The sequence below is a fragment of the Dermochelys coriacea genome, chromosome 1 (assembly GCF_009764565.3).
Source record: "Dermochelys coriacea isolate rDerCor1 chromosome 1, rDerCor1.pri.v4, whole genome shotgun sequence".
Classification (NCBI taxonomy): domain Eukaryota; kingdom Metazoa; phylum Chordata; order Testudines; family Dermochelyidae; genus Dermochelys; species Dermochelys coriacea.
The window spans coordinates 238,972,555-238,991,024 of record NC_050068.2 but is presented as its reverse complement, the minus strand read 5'-3'; the positions used below and the strand labels follow the sequence as shown (position 1 = coordinate 238,991,024).

General features: G+C 44.6%; 1 long non-coding RNA gene across 1 annotated transcript in view; it reads left to right on the top strand.

Annotated features, from left to right (window-relative positions):
• The window catches only part of LOC119862597, a 28,784-nt gene that overhangs the window by 8,504 nt on the left and 1,810 nt on the right, over nucleotides 1-18,470 (top strand). The gene's annotated exons all lie outside the window — the stretch shown is intronic.

The following is an 18,470-nucleotide window of genomic DNA, read 5'->3' as shown; positions in this document are numbered from 1 at the left end:
CCCAGATGTTACTAGACAATCTACAACTGACATGTCATACTGGTCTCTAAATTGATAGGTTATATTTGTGGTCTAAGGAGAATTTTCCCACAAAATTTGAAATGAATAAAATAGGGCTCATGTATTATGATACAGTAAAAACAGAGCTAATAAACATGTTTCCAAAACATTCTGTGTTCTTGCTGCTTTCTAGCAAAACATGAACCAACCAGAACAAAGGAGATGGTTCAAAACCCATATTTGTGGACTCCCTTATCAGTAGGCTTGGCAGAATTACTTTTTAAAATAATTTTGACCAATAATATTGGTTTATTTTTATGCTTTGTTAAAGATCAATTTAAATTTTCACAGTTGCAGGAAATTATGGATGTGTCAGACAATATAATGTAATGACAGTAGATGCTGAGATTCAAAAAGTTTACACTATATAAATGTTAAGACACAAACTGTCAATATCACATGTCAAAATACACAAAGTAGATATCCATAAATCAAACTCCAATATGTTCAAGCAGCATTTTTCTTATTTTGCCTTTCTGTAAATTTTAGATTCTCTGTGGAAATTAGAGCTGTCGACTAAACACAGTTAACTCATACGAATAACTCAAAAAATTTATCGCAATTAAAAAAAATTGTGATGAATCGCAGTTTTAATCACACTGTTAAACAATAGAATAACAATTGAAATTTCTTAAATATTTTTGGATGTTTTTCTACATTTTCAAATATATTGATTTCAATTACAACACAGAATACAAAGTGTACACTGTTCACTTTATATTATTTTTATTTAAAATATTTGCACTGTAAAAAACAAAAGAAACAGTATTTTTCAACACCTCATACAAGTATTGTAATGCAATCTCTTTGTCATGAAAGTGCAACTTAGAAATGTAGATTTTTTTTTGTTACATAACTGCACTTAAAAACAAAACAATGAAAAACTTTAGAGCCTACAGTCCTTCAGTCCTACTTCTTGTTCAGCCAATCGCTAAGACAAACAAGTTTGTTTACATTTATGGGAAATAATGCTGCCCACTTCTTATTTACAATGTCACCAAAAGGTGAGAATAGGCATTCACATGGCATTTTTGTAGCCAGCATTGCAAGGTATCTATGTGCCAGATATGCTAAACATTCATATGCCCCTTCATGCGTCAGGCACCATTCCAGAGGACATGCTTCCATGCTGATGATGCTCGATAAAAAAATAATGTATTAATTAAATTTGTGACTGAACTCCATGGAGGAGAATTGTATGTCTCTGGCTCTATTTTACCTGCATTCTGCCATATATTTCATGTTATAGCAGTCTCAGATGATGACTCAGCACATGTTCATTTTAAGAACACTTTCGCTGCAGATGTGACAAAACGCAAAGAAGGTACCAATGTGAGTTTTCTAAAGATAGTTACAGCACTCAATCCAAGGTTTAAGTATCTGAAGTGCCATCCAAAATCTGAGAGGGACGAGGTGTGGAGCATGCTTTCAGAAGTCTTAAAAGAGCAACATTCTGATGTGGAAACTACAGAACCCAAACCACCAAAAAAGAAAATCAACCTTCTGCTGGTGGCATCTGACTGAGATGATGAAAATGAACAGGCGTCGGTCTGTACTGCTTTGGATCGTTATCAAGCAGAACTCGTCATCAGCATGGACGCGTGTCCTCTGGACTGGTGGTTGAAGCATGAAGGGACATATTAATCCCTAGCACATCTGGCATGTAAATATCTTACTGCATTCATAGAATATCAGGGTTGGAAGGGACCTCAGGAGATCATCTAGTCCAACCCCCTGCTCAAAGCAGGACCAATCCCCAATTTTTGCCCCAAATCCCTAAATGGCCCCCTCAAGGATTGAACTCACAACCCTGGGTTTAGCAGGCCAATGCTCAAACCACTGAGCTATCTTGCGACATTGGCTACAACAGTGTCTTGAGAACACCTATTCTCACTTTCAGGTGACATGAACAAGAAGCGGGCAGCATTATCTCTTGCAAATGTAAACAAACTTGTATGTCTGAGCGATTGGCTGAACAAGAAATAGGACTGCGTGGACTTGTAGGCTCTAAAGTTTTACATTATTTTATTTTTGAATGCAATGATTTTTGGTACATAATTCTACATTTGTAAGTTCAACTGTCATGATAAAGAGATTGCACTACAATACTTGTATTAAATGAATTGAAAAATACTATTTCTTTTGTTTTTTACAGGGCAAATATTTGTAATCAAAAATAAATATAAACTGAGCACTGTACACTTTTTGTATCCTTTGTTGCAACTGAAATCAATGTATTTTAAAATGTGGAAAACATCCAAAAATATTTAAAGGGTATTCTATTATTGTTTAACAGTGCAATTAATCACAATTAATTTTTTAATCGCTTGACAGCCCTGAGGAAAATATTTTCTCATCAGTTTGTGTGCAGTGAAATTGAAGATAACCAACATTTATTGATAACAGTCTAATCCTTCCAAACCTACTTATCATAGATTTAATGCCCAGGACCAAAATTTAGTTGACTGATACCGAATTCCAGAAGTTAACATTTCCTTTAATAACATTGCTAGAGAATGTTAGATTGGGGAAGATTATTATAGCCATTATAATCAAATGGATATCAGACACCTAAGTTTTAATTAAACAACAACAAAAATCAAGTAAGTTTCTAGCCATTTTCCTTGCAGAGACAGAGCTCAAAATGTAGCCTGATCATTAACGATATGCCATAATATAAATTATTACAAGTAACACTGAAAGGCTGCAGCCCTCTTCTGGTAGGCCCTGTACAAATATAGAGGCAGGCAATCTTTTCTCTGAAGAGTTAACAAACTATGGCCCTGATCCTGCAAAGACATATGAATGTGCTTATTTTTATGTGTTGTGGGTGAAATCTTGACCCCTTTGAGCCGGTATGCATTTTGCCATTAACTTCAGCGGAACCAGGATGTCACTCAGAGTAATTCCATTAATTTTCAGTGGGACTACTCACACTGCATAAAGTTAAGCTTGTGCAGGATCAGGACCAAGAGGAAAAGAAACATATAAAGGGTGGAGGAGAAGAAGATATCAAATATGTATATAAGAATTTTAGATATGTACAGTTAATGGGCAAGACCCTCATCCCTGCCTCTTTACCCAGTATAAAGGAGCTCTAAAACCCCTGGTTCCAGCCAGGGAAGGATTTTCCTGAAGCAGGTACTGTGGAAGAAGAGCTATAAGGCTGTCTTCTGAGGACCCCTTGCAAACTCAGGCATAGGGGCTATACTCGGACTGGACCGGAGAGTATGTGTCAGAGGTGGGGCCACAGCACTCAGCACTGCAAAGATTCCAGGTAGTACTGCACTGGGCAGGCTGCTGTAACTCATGATTGTCGAACCTCTTTGAAACAGCACAAGATTAACATGAATTCCTGCACTGTTAATGCACAACAGCAGGGTCCACAGAGACAGGTAGTCTGCAGCAGGCTAGTGTGGGGTAGAGTCACAGCCCAGCTTGCCATGAATTATGTGTTTATAGATAAACCCTAGGGCCCTCTGGTCCACAGAGAAGTCCAGGATTGGGAGGGCAGGAAGGAGGTATAAAGCCAATTTAGCACCTTCTCCCCCTATAGTTTTGTATTTATATAAATAAGTATCAACTTTCCCCACTGTCATGCCCTTCAGTTTAGCCATCAAGGATTAACTGATGTTTTTCATGGTCCTACTGAGCAGGTTTTACAAAGTAGCTTGAGGGATACTCTTATTTTATAGAGCCTGCTGGGGTGAAATGAGCAGCTCTTTGTCAGCCAGAAGGCTGCTATAATGCTTGGTGGCATTCCAGCCACCAGTTATGCATCAGTTACAACACATGCAAATTTATAGCTAGGTTTTAGCAAGCCTGCCACCACACCAGAGTTCCATAATATGGTAATACTTTTCTAGTGTTATTTCAGCATGGCCCTTTATGGACTGTAATCAGCTAGTTAAATACCATAAAGGATCTTTCAACCATTGAAGTCAATTGTAAGTTTTGCCATTTATTTCAGTAGGAGCAGAATCAGACCCTATATCAGGAGTGGGCAAACTACGGCCCGGGGGCCGCATCGGGCCCTTCAGAGGTTTTAATCCGGCCCTCAAGCTCCTGCTGGGGAGCGGGGTCGAGGGCTTGCTCCACACGCTTCCACTCTGCACGCTGCCCCTGCCCCAAGCGCCACCCCCGCAGCTCCTATTGGCCAGCAAACAGGGCCAATGGGAGCTGCAGGAGTGGCGCATGTGGATGGGGCAGCGTGCAAAGCCGCCTGGCTGCGCCTCCACTTAGGATCCAGGGGGGACATGCTGCTGTTTCTGGGAGCTGTTTGGGGTAAGCCCTGCTTGGAGCCTGCACTCCTGACCCCCTCCCACGCCCCAACCCCTTACCCCAGCCCTGCTCCCCCTCCTGCCCTCCAAACCCCTCAGTCCCACCCTCCTGCATCACAGAGCCCGCACCCCCAGTAGGAGCCCTCACCCCCCTCCCACACTCCAACCCCCAATTTCGTGACCATTCATGGCCCACCATACAATTTTCATACCCAGATGTGGCCCTTGGGCTAAAAAAGTTTGCCCACCCCTTCCCTATATCTTTAATTTATGGATTACTTCATCAAGAGTTTCAGAGGCTAATTGGCTAACATCTGCATTCAGCAACTGTAGACCTAAACCTGAAAGGTGCAGAGCCTTCAACTTCCATTTAGGACCCTGCAGACACTTACACACATGCTTAACTTGAAGCATGTGAGTAGTGCCACTGAAGTCATCGAAGCTACCTATGCGAGTAAAATTAAGCATGTATGCAAGTGCTTGCAACATCTGGGCCAAAATCACATCCCAGGAGGTATTCAGCACCTTGCAAGTACTCTATATATTTGACTGAGGAAATTATAAGTTCCAAAGCACATTGGGATATCATTATGAATTCTGATGCCTTCATATGGAAAAGAATAGAGATAAATGAAACACAAGTGATCAATATTTTTATCTGTGCTCTTTATCAAGACATGGCAGATGTTTTATTACAGTCGTAAGTTCACTGGTGGAGAGGTACAACATTAAGTCCCACATCTATTGTTTTTCCTATGTATCTCATCTATTCATTGGAGAAAAAGAGGAGAGAAGCACTGAGGGGGATATATAATTGGGGGGAAATGTTTTTTGTTCATATGAAGAACCTGGAGTCCTGCTAGTCATGTGCTCTCACCACTGGTAAGACTGTTTCTAATACAAAACTGATAAAAATGTAAAATACAAATGTGCCAATTTATTAGTCTGTTCCCCAAAGCCCCGCCGCTGCTCCCACGCCCTGCCTCTTCCCACCTCTGCTCCGCCCCAGCTCTGCCCCCACTCCATCTGTTCCCCTGAGGACTGCAGCAGGGGTCGGGACTGCACTCACCGAGCAGTGGTGGGTGGAGTGACCCGGCCCCAACAGCGCTGCTGGTGAGTGCTGGGAGGCGGTTCCCCTTGCCCACCAAGCCCTAAGTGTGGGAGCCAGGGGAGCAGAGCAGAGAGGGCTGGGGCCGGGTCACTCTACTTCCCGCTGCTTCCTAGGGTCAGGCCTGCCCTGCACTCACCGGGCTCCAGGAAGTGGAGCAACCCGGCTTCAACCTACTCCACTCCGTCGGCTCATGCTTTGGGGCATGTTTATCCCCTGCCCCCCAACCCTGCTCCTACCCCCCTGTGGAAGCCTGGGGCCAGCCCCTCCCACTGCGGTGGCTTGGGCCACACACACACACCCCACCGGGCGGGGGGGGTGGGGGAGGGCTGTGTAAGGCACTTAAATATCTAGGGACGGCCCTGACCAAAACACACTGTTTTCGATAAAATATAAAACCAATTTATTAATTACAGAAAGGTTGATTTTAAGTGATTATAAATGGTAGGTGAAAAGGGTCAGAGATAGTTTCTAAAGAAAATAAAAGGTAAACACACAGTCTAAATTTGAAACCTTATTAGACGAGGCAGTATTTGGATCAAGCAGTTTTCTAACCCCACTAGATGTTACAGTTCTTAACATACAAGCTTCCCCTTTAAGCCTGGCACCAGTCTCCTCAGTTTAAGTCTTTGTCTTCCCAGCATTCTTGTTTCTTCCAGCGTAGGTGGGGGAAAAGAAAGGCCAAAAACCATGATGCCATTGTCCCGTCTTTTATATCCTCAGTCCATGTGCCTGGAAAACACATGTCCTGGTGGGCTTTGCTAAGTCACAGAGTTGAGCAATCCCCCATTGTGTAATGCTTGTGCAGTCCTCTTATAGTATTATACATCCCTTGTTTACAACTCCCTTGCTGATTAATGGTCACTTAACACTCCCCTGGAAGTGAATCACCACCTAGCAGTAGAGACTCTTAAACTTACAACATATTTCAGTAATTTCCATACAGCAAAATCTCATAACTTGGAGGTACAGAGTGCCACAGGATGCTTTTGCATAAATAAATGAATAAGTAAATTGAAAAGAAGAAGAAACAGAACTAACATAAGATTGCCCATTATCACCCTGCTCCTGCTCCTTGGATGTTATTTCCCCATCCTGTGTCTCTTTTTTTCTTTGTGTGTCTTTTTAGATTGTAAACTCTTCAAGGCAGGGACTTGTCTTCATATCGCACCTACCACAAGGGCCCAATCCTGACAAGGGATTTAGTGCTCCATCAAGATTGAAATATACAGTAATAATAAGTGTCAGTCTATGCTTTTTACACTGCCATGCAATATAACAAGCAATTGATCTCACTAAACAATAAATTCTTCATAGGAAGGGTTGTCAGCCTGTGGAATTCACTGCTGCACAAGGGCAGACACCCCCAGACTGTTGTTGGATTTAGAAAAGGAGGCTGAATAGCCTTGATCAGGCACTGACTGAGGCTGGTGCAGCTGTATCGAGACAAAGGGAAAAACTGAGAACGATGGAAAGAAACCCTTATGAAATGGAAGATTACTTAGCACATGAACAGAATAACCTGAGAATTAGGTGCAAGTTCACAATTTTAACATTTTTGGAATATAAGAAAAAGAGGAATTGGATCTAATCCCTAGAAAAAATAGTTATTGGAAATAAAAACACTGAGGAGTCTGGTGGCACTTTAAAGACTAACAGGTGCCACAGGACTCCTCGTTGTTTTTGTGGATACAGACTAACACGGTTACCCCTCTGATTATTGGAAATAATCAACTAAATTCTTCAGAAAACTCTCTAGTGAGGTACAAAAGAGCTTTCACATTCACAACCACAGAAGAATGATAGATGTCAGAAGTTTACCAAACTGTTATTGCCTGACTAAAGGATGTAAAATAAATGAATCTCATGCAGTTTGAAGACTCACACCGCTCAAACTAATTTTGGGTTTACAGGGTTTGAAAAACTAGCCTGGCTTTACGAACATGTTTGTCTTCCATTTGAAATCCATGTGTTTTTTAAAGGGAGAGGAAGGGAATTCTATCTAAAGTGAAACTTACATGATGTATTAGGAACAACAGAATTCCTCTCCTATTCTTCCTTCCTCATCCCCCAAAATAAAAGCAAGCAGGCACAAGTGGGAAGGTCAACAGGACTTAAGAGCATAAGTGCCTAAATCACTTTGGAAAATGGGACTTAAATTCCTAAATTACTTGGATGCTTTTGAAAGTTTTACCCTAAATTCCTATTCTGCATTTCAGTGCATGAGCCCTTGCTACTTTGTTTTTTGAGATGACAGCAGTATGAATTCATTTGCTGGTAGAAGAGGAAGCATTGTGGAAGATGGATACTGGAAACATCCATATTGTAGGCAAACAAACTGACTTGCAGGAGTTAACAGTGACTTTATCATAACACTTTCTAGCACTTGTCAATGCTGCTGTATCTGGACAAGTGAAAAATAAAACCTAAAGATAGATAAATAATTTTCGGATCAATAGCCTAGCTGAGATATGAGTAATCAAAAGTCATTTTATTATTTCTACAGCAACCAAGTGTACAAGGTGCTTTACAGCACAGCTGGAAAGCATGTGGTCTCTGCTAAAAATAGCCAGCAATCCAAGGCTCTGATTTGGTACATGGATTCATGGGAGACACCTGTGTCACACACTCAGGTAGTGTAGTTTGTGTCCTAGCCACAAGTCCCAGGCTTGCATTTCTCGGTTACTAGTTGCTCACTGTACAGACAGTACTCTACTTCAGCTACCACAGAAACCTGTTCAGACTTTGATGGCCAGACCTTCACACCGAGCTGTTTACTTAGGGTATGTCTACACTATGAAATTAGGTCGAATGTATAGAAGTCGGTTTTGTAGAAAGCGTTTTTATACAGTCAAGTGTGTGTGTTCTCACACAAATGCTCTAAGTGCATGTAGTCGGCGGAGTGTGTCCACAGTACCGAGGCAACCGTCGACTTCCAGAGCTTTGCACTGTGGGTAGCTATCCCACAGTTCCCGCAGTTTCCACTGCCCATTTGAATTCTGGGTAGAAATCCCAGTGTCTGATGGGGCTAAAACATTGTCGCGGGTGTTTCTGGGTACATATCGTCAGGCCCCCGTTCCCTCCCTCCCTCCGTAAAAGCAAGGGCAGACAATAATTTTGTGCCTTTTTTCTTGAGTTACCTGTGCAGACGCCATACCACGGCAAGCATGGAGCCCGCTCAGCTAACCGTCACCATATGTCTCCTGGGTGCTGGTGGACATGGTACTGCATTGCTACACAGCAGCAGTTTATTGCCTTTTGGCAGCAGACAGTGCAGTATGACTGATAGCCGTCATCGACGTAGTCCTGGGTGCTCTTTTAACCGGGCACCTGGGCAAACATGGGAGTGACTCAGCCAGGTCATTTCCCTTGTTTCGTCTCATGGCGATTGAGTCCTACCGACAGTGCACTGTCTTTTAATCTGCATCTAGCAGAAGACGATGGCCAGTAGTCATACTGCACCATCTTCTGCTGAGCACACAGGAGATGATGATGGCTAGCGGTCGTACAGCACAGTCTGCTGCCAGCAAGATGTATAAAGATAGATGAAGTGGCTCAAAACAAGAAATAGACCAGATTTGTTTTGTATTCATTTTCTCCTCCCTCCCTCTGTGAAATCAACGGCCTGCTAAACCCAGTTTTGAGTTCTTTCCTTGAGGTTTTGAGTTCTATCCTTGAGGCTACCATTCAGTTTCTCGCAAAGCCACCCCTTTTGTTGATTTTAATTCCCTGAAAGCCAACCCAGTAAGCCATGTCATCAGTCGCCCCTCCCTCCATCAGGGCAACAGCAGACAATCGTTCCGCGCCTTTTTTCTGTGCAGACGCCATACCACGGCAAGCATGGAGCCCACTCAGATCACTTTGGCAATTAGGAGCACATTAAACACCACACGCGTTATCCAGCAGTATATGCAGCATCAGAACCTGGCAAAGCGAAACCGGGTGAGTAGGCGACGTCAGCACGGTTACAAGAGTGATGAGGACATGGACACAGACTTTTCTCAAAGCACGTGCCCTGGCAATGTGGGCATCATGGTGCTAATGGGGCAGGCTCATGCGGTGGAACGCCGATTCTGGTCCCGGGAAACAAGCACAGACTGGTGGGACCGCATAGTGTTGCAGGTCTGGGATGATTCCCATTGGCTGAGAAACTTTCATATGCGTAGGGCCACTTTCATGGAACTTTGTGACTTGCTTTCCCCTGCCCTGAGGCTCAAGAATACCAAGATGAGAGCAGCCATCACAGTTGAGAAGCGAGTGGCAATAGCTCTGTGGAAGCTTGCAATGCCAGACAGCTACCGGTCAGTCGGGAATCAATTTGAAATGGGCAAATCTATTGTGGGGACTGCTGTGATGCAAGTAGCCAACGTAATCAAAGATCTGCTGATATCAAGGGTAGTGACCCTGGGAAATGTGCAGGTCATAGTGGATGGCTTTTCTGCAATGGGATTCCCTAACTGTGGTGGGGCCATAGACGGAACTCATATCCCTATCTTGGCACCAGAGCACCAAGCCAGTGAGTACATAAACTGCAAGGGGTACTTTTCAATAGTGCTTCAAGCACTGGTGGATCACAAGGGACGTTTCACCAACATCAACCTGGGATGGCCAGGAAAGGTACATGATGCTCACATCTTTAGGAACTCTGGTCTGTTTCAAAAGCTGCAGGAAGGGACTCTCTTTCCAGACCAGAAAATAACCGTTGGGGATGTTGAAATGCCTATAGTTATCCTTGAGGACCCAGCCTACCCATTAATGCCATGGCTCATGAAGCCATACATAGGCAGCCTGGAGAGTAGTCAGGAGCTGTTCAACTACAGGCTGAGCAAGTGCAGAATAGTGGTAGAATGTGCATTTGGACGTTTAAAAGTGCACTGGTGCAGTTTACTGACTCGGTTAGACCTCAGTGAAACGAATATTCCCACTGTTATTACTGCTTGCTGTGCGCTCCACAATATCTGTGAGAGTAAGGGGGAGACGTTTATGGCGGGGTGGGAGGATGAGGCAAATTGCCTGGCTGCTGGTTGCGCACAGCCAGACACCAGGGCGGTTAGAAGAGCACAGGAGGGTGCGGTGCACATCAGAGAAGCTTTGAAAACCAGTTTCATGACTGGCCAGACTATGGTGTGAAAGTTCTGTTTGTTTCTCCTTGATGAAACCCCACGCCCCTTGGTTCACTCTACTTCCCTGTAAGCTAACCACCCTCCCCACCTCCCTTCGATCACTGCTTGCAGAGGCAATAAAGTCATTGTTGCTTCACATTCATGTGTTCTTTATTAATTCATCACACAAATAGGGGGATAATTACTAAGGTAGCTCAGGAGGGGTGGTGGAGGAGGGAAGGACAAGGCCAGACAGCACTTTAAAAGTTTAAAACTTTAAAACTTATTGAATGCCAGCCTTCTGTTACTTGGGCAATACTCTGGGGTGGAGTGGCTGGGTGACCGGAGGCCCCACCACTGCATTCTTGGGCGTCTGGGTGAGGAGGCTATGGAACTTGGGAGGAGGGCGGTTGGTTACACAGGGGCTGTAGCAGCGATCTGTGCTCCTGCTGCCTTTCCTGCAGCTCAACCATATGCTGGAGCATATTAGTTTGATCCTCCAGCAGCCTCAGCATTGCATCCTGCCTCCTCTGATCATGCTGCTGCCACCTTTCAGCTTCAGCCCTCTCTTCAGCCCGCCACTTACTCTCTTCAGCCCGCCACCTCTCCTCCCGGTCATTTTGTGCTTTCCTGCACTCTGACATTGTCTGCCTCCACGCATTCATCTGTGCTCTGTCAGTGTGGGAGGACAGCATGAGCTCAGAGAACATTTCATCGCGAGTGCGTTTTTTTTCGCCTTCTAATCTTCGCTAGCCTCTGGGAAGGAGAAGATCCTGTGATCCTTGAAACACATGCAGCTGGTGGAGAAAAAAAAAGGGACAGTGGTATTTAAAAAGACACATTTTATAGAACAATGGGTACACTTTTTCACAGTAAATCCTGCTGTAAACATTACATACATATCACATGTGCTTTCGTTACAAGATCACATTTTGCCCCCCCCCCCACTGCGTGGCTAACAGCGGGGAACATTTCTGTTCAGCCATAGGCAAACAGCCCAGCAGGAACAGGCACCCCTGAATGTCCCCTAAAGAAAAGCACCCTATTTCAACCGGGTGACCATAAATGATATCACTCTCCTGAGGATAACAAGAGAGATAAAGAATGGATGTTGTTTGAACGCCAGCAAACATACACTGCAATGCTTTGTTCTACAATGATTCCCGAGTACGTGCTACTGGCATGGAGTGGTAAAGTTTCCTACCATGGTGGATGGAATAAGGCTGCCCTGCCCAGAAACCTTTTGCAAAGGCTTTGGGAGTATATCCAGGAGAGCTACGAATGCCAGGACAAATTAATCATTAAACATGCTTTTAAACCTTGTATAGTATTTTAAAAGGTACACTCACCAGAGGTCCCTTCTCCTCCTGGCGGGTCCGGGAGGAAGCCTTGGGTGGGTTCAGGGGATACTAGCTCCAGGTCCAGGGTGAGAAACAGTTCCTGGCTATCGGGAAAACCAGTTTCTTCGCTTGTTTGCTGTGAGCTATCTACAACCTCATCATCATCGTCTTCCTCGTCCCCAAAACCTGCTTCCGTGTTGCTCCATCTCCATTGAAGGAGTCAAACAACACGGCTGGGGTAGTGGTGGCTGAACCCCCTAAAATGGTGTGCAGCTCATCATAGAAGCGGCATGTTTGGGGCTCTGACCTGGAGTGGCCGTTCGCCTCTCTGGTTTTCTGGTAGGCTTGCCTCAGCTCCTTAAGTTTCACGCGGCACTGCTTCGGGTCCCTGTTATGACCTCTGTCCTTCATGCCCTGGGAGATTTTCACAAATGTTTTGGCATTTCGAAAACTGGAACGTAGTTCTGATAGCACGGATTCCTCTCCCCATACAGCGATCAGATCCTGTACCTCCCATTCGGTCCATGCTGGAGCTCTTTTGCAATTCTGGGACTCCATCATGGTCACCTCTGCTGCTGAGCTCTGCATGGTCACCTCTGCTCATGAGTTCTGCAGCTTGCCACACTGGCCAAACAGGAAATTGAAATTCAAAAGTACGCAGGCCTTTTCCTATCTACCTGATCAGTGCATCTGAATTGAGAGTGCTGTCCAGAGCGGTCACAATGGAACACTCTGGGATAGCTCCCAAAGGCCAATAACGTCTAATTGTGTCCATAGTACCCCAAATTTGACCCAGCAAAACCAATTTCAGCGCTAATCCCCTTGTCGGGGGTGGAGTAAGGAAATGGATTTTAAGAGCCCTTTAAGTTGAAGAAAAGGGCTTTGTCATGTGGACAGGCGCAGGGTTAAATGATTTAACGCTGCTAAATTTGACCTCAATGCCTAGTGTAGACCAGGGCTTAGGGTCCTTCCACCAACACCTTCACAGGTGTTATCTCCCAGGACCCAAGAGAAGACAAGGTCTTCCTTCCTGGTGATCTCACTGACTCAAGGCTCAGCTAGCCCTGCTCCTCTCCCTTGTACTGCCTTCCTGTGCCTTTTTATCCGTCCTCAGCAGAGGGGCTAATTCATTCTTTAGTCTACCCTGCTTGCTATCCTAATTAGCTAATTACATTTCATTTCCCTATCAGGCCAGTGGGGAGGGAGCTAATTCATGTCAGAGTCCTGAGAATGCAGGCTCCAGACAGCCCCCCAACCTGAAGCAAATACTCACCAGCAACCACACACCACACAACAAAAACACTAACCCAGAAACCTATCGTTGCAACAAAGCTCGTTGCCAAATGTGTCCACATATTTTTTCAGGGGACACCATCGTAGGGTCTAATCACATCAGCCACACTATCAGAGGCTCGTTCACCTGAGCATCTACCAATGTGCTATATGCCATCATGTGCCAGCAATGCCCCTCTGCCATGTACATTAGCCAAACTGGACAGTCTCTACATAAAAGAATAAATGGACACAAATCAGATGTCAGGAATTATAACATTCAAAAACCAGTCGGAGAACAGTTCAATCTCTTTGGTCACTCGATTACAGATCTAAAAGTGGCAATTCTTCAACAAAAAATCTTAAAAAACAGACTCCAATGAGAGACTGCTGAATTGGAATTAATTTGCAAACTGGACACCATTACATTAGGCTTGACTAAAGACTGGAAGTGGATGTATCATTACACAAAATAAAACTATTTCCCCATGTTTATTCCCCCCACTGTTCCTCACATGTTCTTGTCAACTGCTAGAAATGATCCACCTTGATTATCACTACAAAAGGTTGTTTGTATGTTTTTCTCTCCTGCCAGTAATAGCTCACCTTACCTGAACACTCTTGTTACAGTGTGTATGGGGTGGAGGGGGGGAAATAACATGGGAAATAACATGGGGAAATAGTTTTACTTTGTGTAATGACCCATCCACTCCCAGTCTCTATTCAAGCCTAAGTTAATTGTATCCAGTCTCCTGCTGGTAATAGCTCATCTTAAGTGATCACTCAACTTACAGTGTGTATGGTAACACCCATTGTTTCATGTTCTCTGTGTATATAAAATCTCCCCACTGTATTTTCCACTGCATGCATCCGATGAAGTGAGCTGTAGCTCACAAAAGCTTTATGCTCAAATAAATTTGTTAGTCTCTAAGGTGCCACAAGTACTCCTTTTCTTTTTTCCCTGCACTCTTGTCACACTCACCAATCCGATCTCTTACTGAAGAATGGGGATGATAATATTTAAGCAAGGGGGGCAATGTGAAGCCTCATTCATTAACAATAATAAAGTGCTTTGAGGTCTTCAAACTGGGAGTGCTATAAGGGCTCAATCTAAAGCCCATTTTGGCTAATGGGAATCTTTCCATTAAATTCTGACAGACTGGGTCAGACTCCTGAAGAGACAGAATTGCCATTGTACTTAGCATGGGTTCTGATATTGCAGGATGAATGACTCCCTTGTAACAGATAACACAAAATACACAAAGTGCTAGCAAGTCGAAATGAATTATTCCTACATGCAACTTTGCTTTGTATTCTTCCAAGGAGGTATTCTTGCCAGCCTCATCTAAGTTGTAGACTTTAAAGTTATCATCATGAAGACTGGTTTCAAAGTAGCAGCCGTGTTAGTCTGTATTCGCAAAAAGAAAAGGAATACTTGTGGCATCTTAGAGACTAACAAATTTATTTGAGCATAAGCTTTCATGAGCTACAGCTCACTTCATCATATGCATTCAGTGAAAAATACAGTGGGGAGATTTATATACACAGAGAACATGAAACAATGGGTGTTACCATACACACTGTAAGGAGAGTGATCACTTAAGATGAGCTATTACCAGCAGGAGACTGGATACAATTAACTTAGGCTTGAATAGAGACTGGGAGTGGATGGGTCATTACACAAAGTAAAACTATTTCCCCATGTTATTTCCCCCTCCACCCCCCCCCCCCCCACTCCCCACTATTCCTCAGACGTTCTTGTCAACTGCTGGAAATGGCCCACCTTGATTATCACTACAAAAGGTTTTCTTCCTTCTTCCCCGCCCCCGCTCTCCTGCTGGTAATAGCTCATCTTAAGTAACACCCATTGTTTCATGTTCTCTGTGTATATAAATCTCCCCACTGTATTTTCCACTGAATGCATCTGATGAAGTGAGCTGTAGCTCACGAAAGCTTATGCTCAAATAAATTTGTTAGTCTCTAAGGTGCAACAAGTACTCCTTTTCTTTTAGCATGAAGACTGCAACAATTAAAAACAAACCAGGAACAATAGATTGAGCTTTCCAGCCTGCGAGAACAGGCAAATGGCAAAGAACTTTCTAAATTCTAAGTGGAACATAACATACATAACACCTGACAGCAACTCCAACCAATCAAATCACTATAGCACAGAAAGACAATACTTCCTCAGCACCAGGCCTGTACAATCACAGCAGTTCTCTTAGTTGATGAGGTGAATGCTATAACAGTTTTGAAAGAATGCAAAAGCTTAGTGATAAATGCAAATGTCTCCTGTGTATTTCATTCACCTGAGTCTCTCTTTGGAAGGATGATGGGGAAGAAGGGACTTGACAGCTTATTTCTCTAAGTGTGGAAAGACACTTCATATTACCTAATCTCTTAAGCATTCTCCATTCAATTACAAGTGAGCCAACTATAGATTAGGTCATTATAATAAACACACAAGGGGTTTTCCCTGCCCCTTACTCTGATAAGCAATTTTTAGAGTGGTAGCCGTGTTAATCTGTATCAGCAAGTGCCCAAGAAAACTGAGGACACTAAGAGGATGTCTACACTGAAGAGTTACACCACCGGGAGTTACAGCGCTGCTAAGAGAGCGCTAAGGGAAACCGCTGCTGTGTGTTCACACTGTCAGCTGCCTGCACAATGGTGTGTTCACACTTGCAGCAATTGCAGCAGTATTTGGAGCGGTGCACTCTGGGGAGCATCTCTTCCTCTTCTGCCGCTAAGAGTTGTGGGAAGACGGGGGGGGGTGCGCTGGGGCATCCTCGGTCCTGTCCCAATGCCCCGTGATACATTGATTCACGTCCCACCAATTCCTGTGCTTCCGTCCGCCATCTTTCAACGGTTTGTGTACTGTGCACCCTGCCTCTTCGGGCTGCAGGAATGGATCCTGCACTGTTGATCAGTATGCTGCTCGCTCTGACCAACACTTCAGGAGTGGCAGTGGAGTTATTCCTTAAACTACAAAGGCAAGAGCACCACATGTGATCTCACCACATGTAGAAGCTACAACACGAGATCGCTTGTGGCATTCATGGACATGCTCACCACAGTGGAACGCCACTTTTGGGCGGGAAACAAGCACTGAGTGGTGGGATCACAACCTGATGCACGTCTGAGATGATGAGCAGTGGCTGCAGAACTTTCGGAAATGAGGAAAGCCACAGTCATGGGACTGTGTGATGAGCTCGTCCCAGCCCTGCGGCACAAGGACACGAGAATGAGAGCTGCCCTGCCATTGGAGAAGCGCATGGCAATTGCACTGTGGAAGCCGGCTACTCCAGACTGCTACCAATTGGTCACTAACCAGTTCGGAGTGGGAAAGTTGCCCATTGGACTTGTGTTGATGCAAGTGTGCAGGGCCATTAATCTCAACTTGCTCTGAAAGTCCATGACTCTGGGCAACGAGCATGACATTGTGGATGGCTTTGTACAAATGGGCTTCCCTAACTGTGAAGGGGTGATAGATGGCACGTATATTCCAATTCTGGCACCAGACCACCTAGCCACTTAGTACACTGATCATGAGGGGTATTTCTCAGTGGTTCTCCATGCACTTGTGGATCATTGTGGGTGTTTCACAGACATTAACGCAGGCTGGTCCAGAAAGGTGCATGACACACGCATCTTTTGGAACACTGGCCTGTTCAGGAAGCTGCAAGCAGGGACTTTCTTCCTGGACCAGAAGATCACTGTAGGGGAAGTTGAAATGCCCATTGTGGTCCTGGGAGACCCTGCCTACCCCTTAATGCCGTGACTTATGAAGGCATACATGGGGCAACTTGACAACAGCAAGGAGTGGTTCAACAATAGGCTGAGCAAGTGCAGAATGACTGTTGAGTGTGCTTTTGGTCATTTAAAGGCCCACTGGTGCTGCCTCTATGGGAAGCTGGACCTGGCCATGACAATATTCCTATACTTATAGCTGCATGCTGTATGGTCCACAATATTTGTGAAAGGAAGGGAGAAAGCTTCACACAGAGGCTCAGCGCCTGGAGGCTGAGTTTGAACAGCCAGAGACCAGAGCTATTAGAGGGGTGCAGCACGGGGCTATAAGGATCAGTGATGTCTTGAGACAGTAATTTGAAGCTAAAAGCCATTAATATTTGCTACTATGTTCGGGAGTGCAATGCTTGTAATGCTAGGAGGTGATTGTGATTGGTGCAGACGATGCACTATGAAGGTTTAACATAATTGTCTGTTGCTTTGCAGTGCTCTGTTTGCTTTCAGTTAATAGAATAAAGATTGCTTTCAAACCTATACAATTCTTTTATTAAAAAACAACAACTGGAGGAGAGAGTCAAACAAAAAAAACACATCAGCAGTGAGGGGGATGCAGGAAGGGAAGGTTCCAGGAGGAGGTGGGGTCCCGAGATGGCTAAAGATTTATGTATGTCCAAGGATCATATCCAACCATCTCCTTTGGAGTACAATGCAGCAGGTACTGTACTTCAGCAGGGCCAAACTGCAGAGCAATGGGTGTTTAGTGCAGTGGGTAGTGGGAGTCCACAGCGCTGGATTGTACGGGGGGAGGAGTGGAATGCCGTGGGTATAGACTGGAGCCAGGAGGTTGATAAGAGTGTGTTGGCAGTGTCTGGGGGGAGCATGGGAAAGAGTTTTGCAACAGCGGTTGCAGGGGAGGACGGACACGGAGCTGCTCAGTTTGCAGAGCTATTATTGCCTGGAGCATGTCTCTTTGGCACTCCATAACCTTTAAGAGCCGCTCCATGGCTTCATTCTGGCATGCCATGTTTTCCTTTCGGTCCCTCCTTTCACTGTCCCACCACTCCTTCAATTCCTGTTTCTCAGTGGTGGAGTGCATCATAATATCACACAGTTCTCCTTACTTCTTCTTGGCCACTTTCTAATTCTGCGCAGCCATTCAGCCACCAATAACAAAGAGGGAGGTTGGGCTCCCTAGGTTATCTCTGTGAAGCCAAAATGCAACATTTTACGGAAGCAGTATTGTTTGCAGAACACTGATTCAGTGCTTTAAAACACAGCCAGTACTCACACCCTGTTACTAACTGGCTGACCCCAGGCAAGCACACATGAGCCACAAGACCCGCAAAAGGATAAGTAGCTGGAGGGGCAGGGAAAATCACTCTTCCTGGACCCTGCTGTACACTCGGCACATGGCTCTTGGGGAGAGTAAGCATATCCCCCAAGATTCAATAGGGGATGTCACACTGTACAGAGGTTGTATTTAATTCCAATTTCAAGCAGGAATAAACTCATTTGATTCACACTGTGATATGCCTTTTACACTTGGGTTTGCACTGGT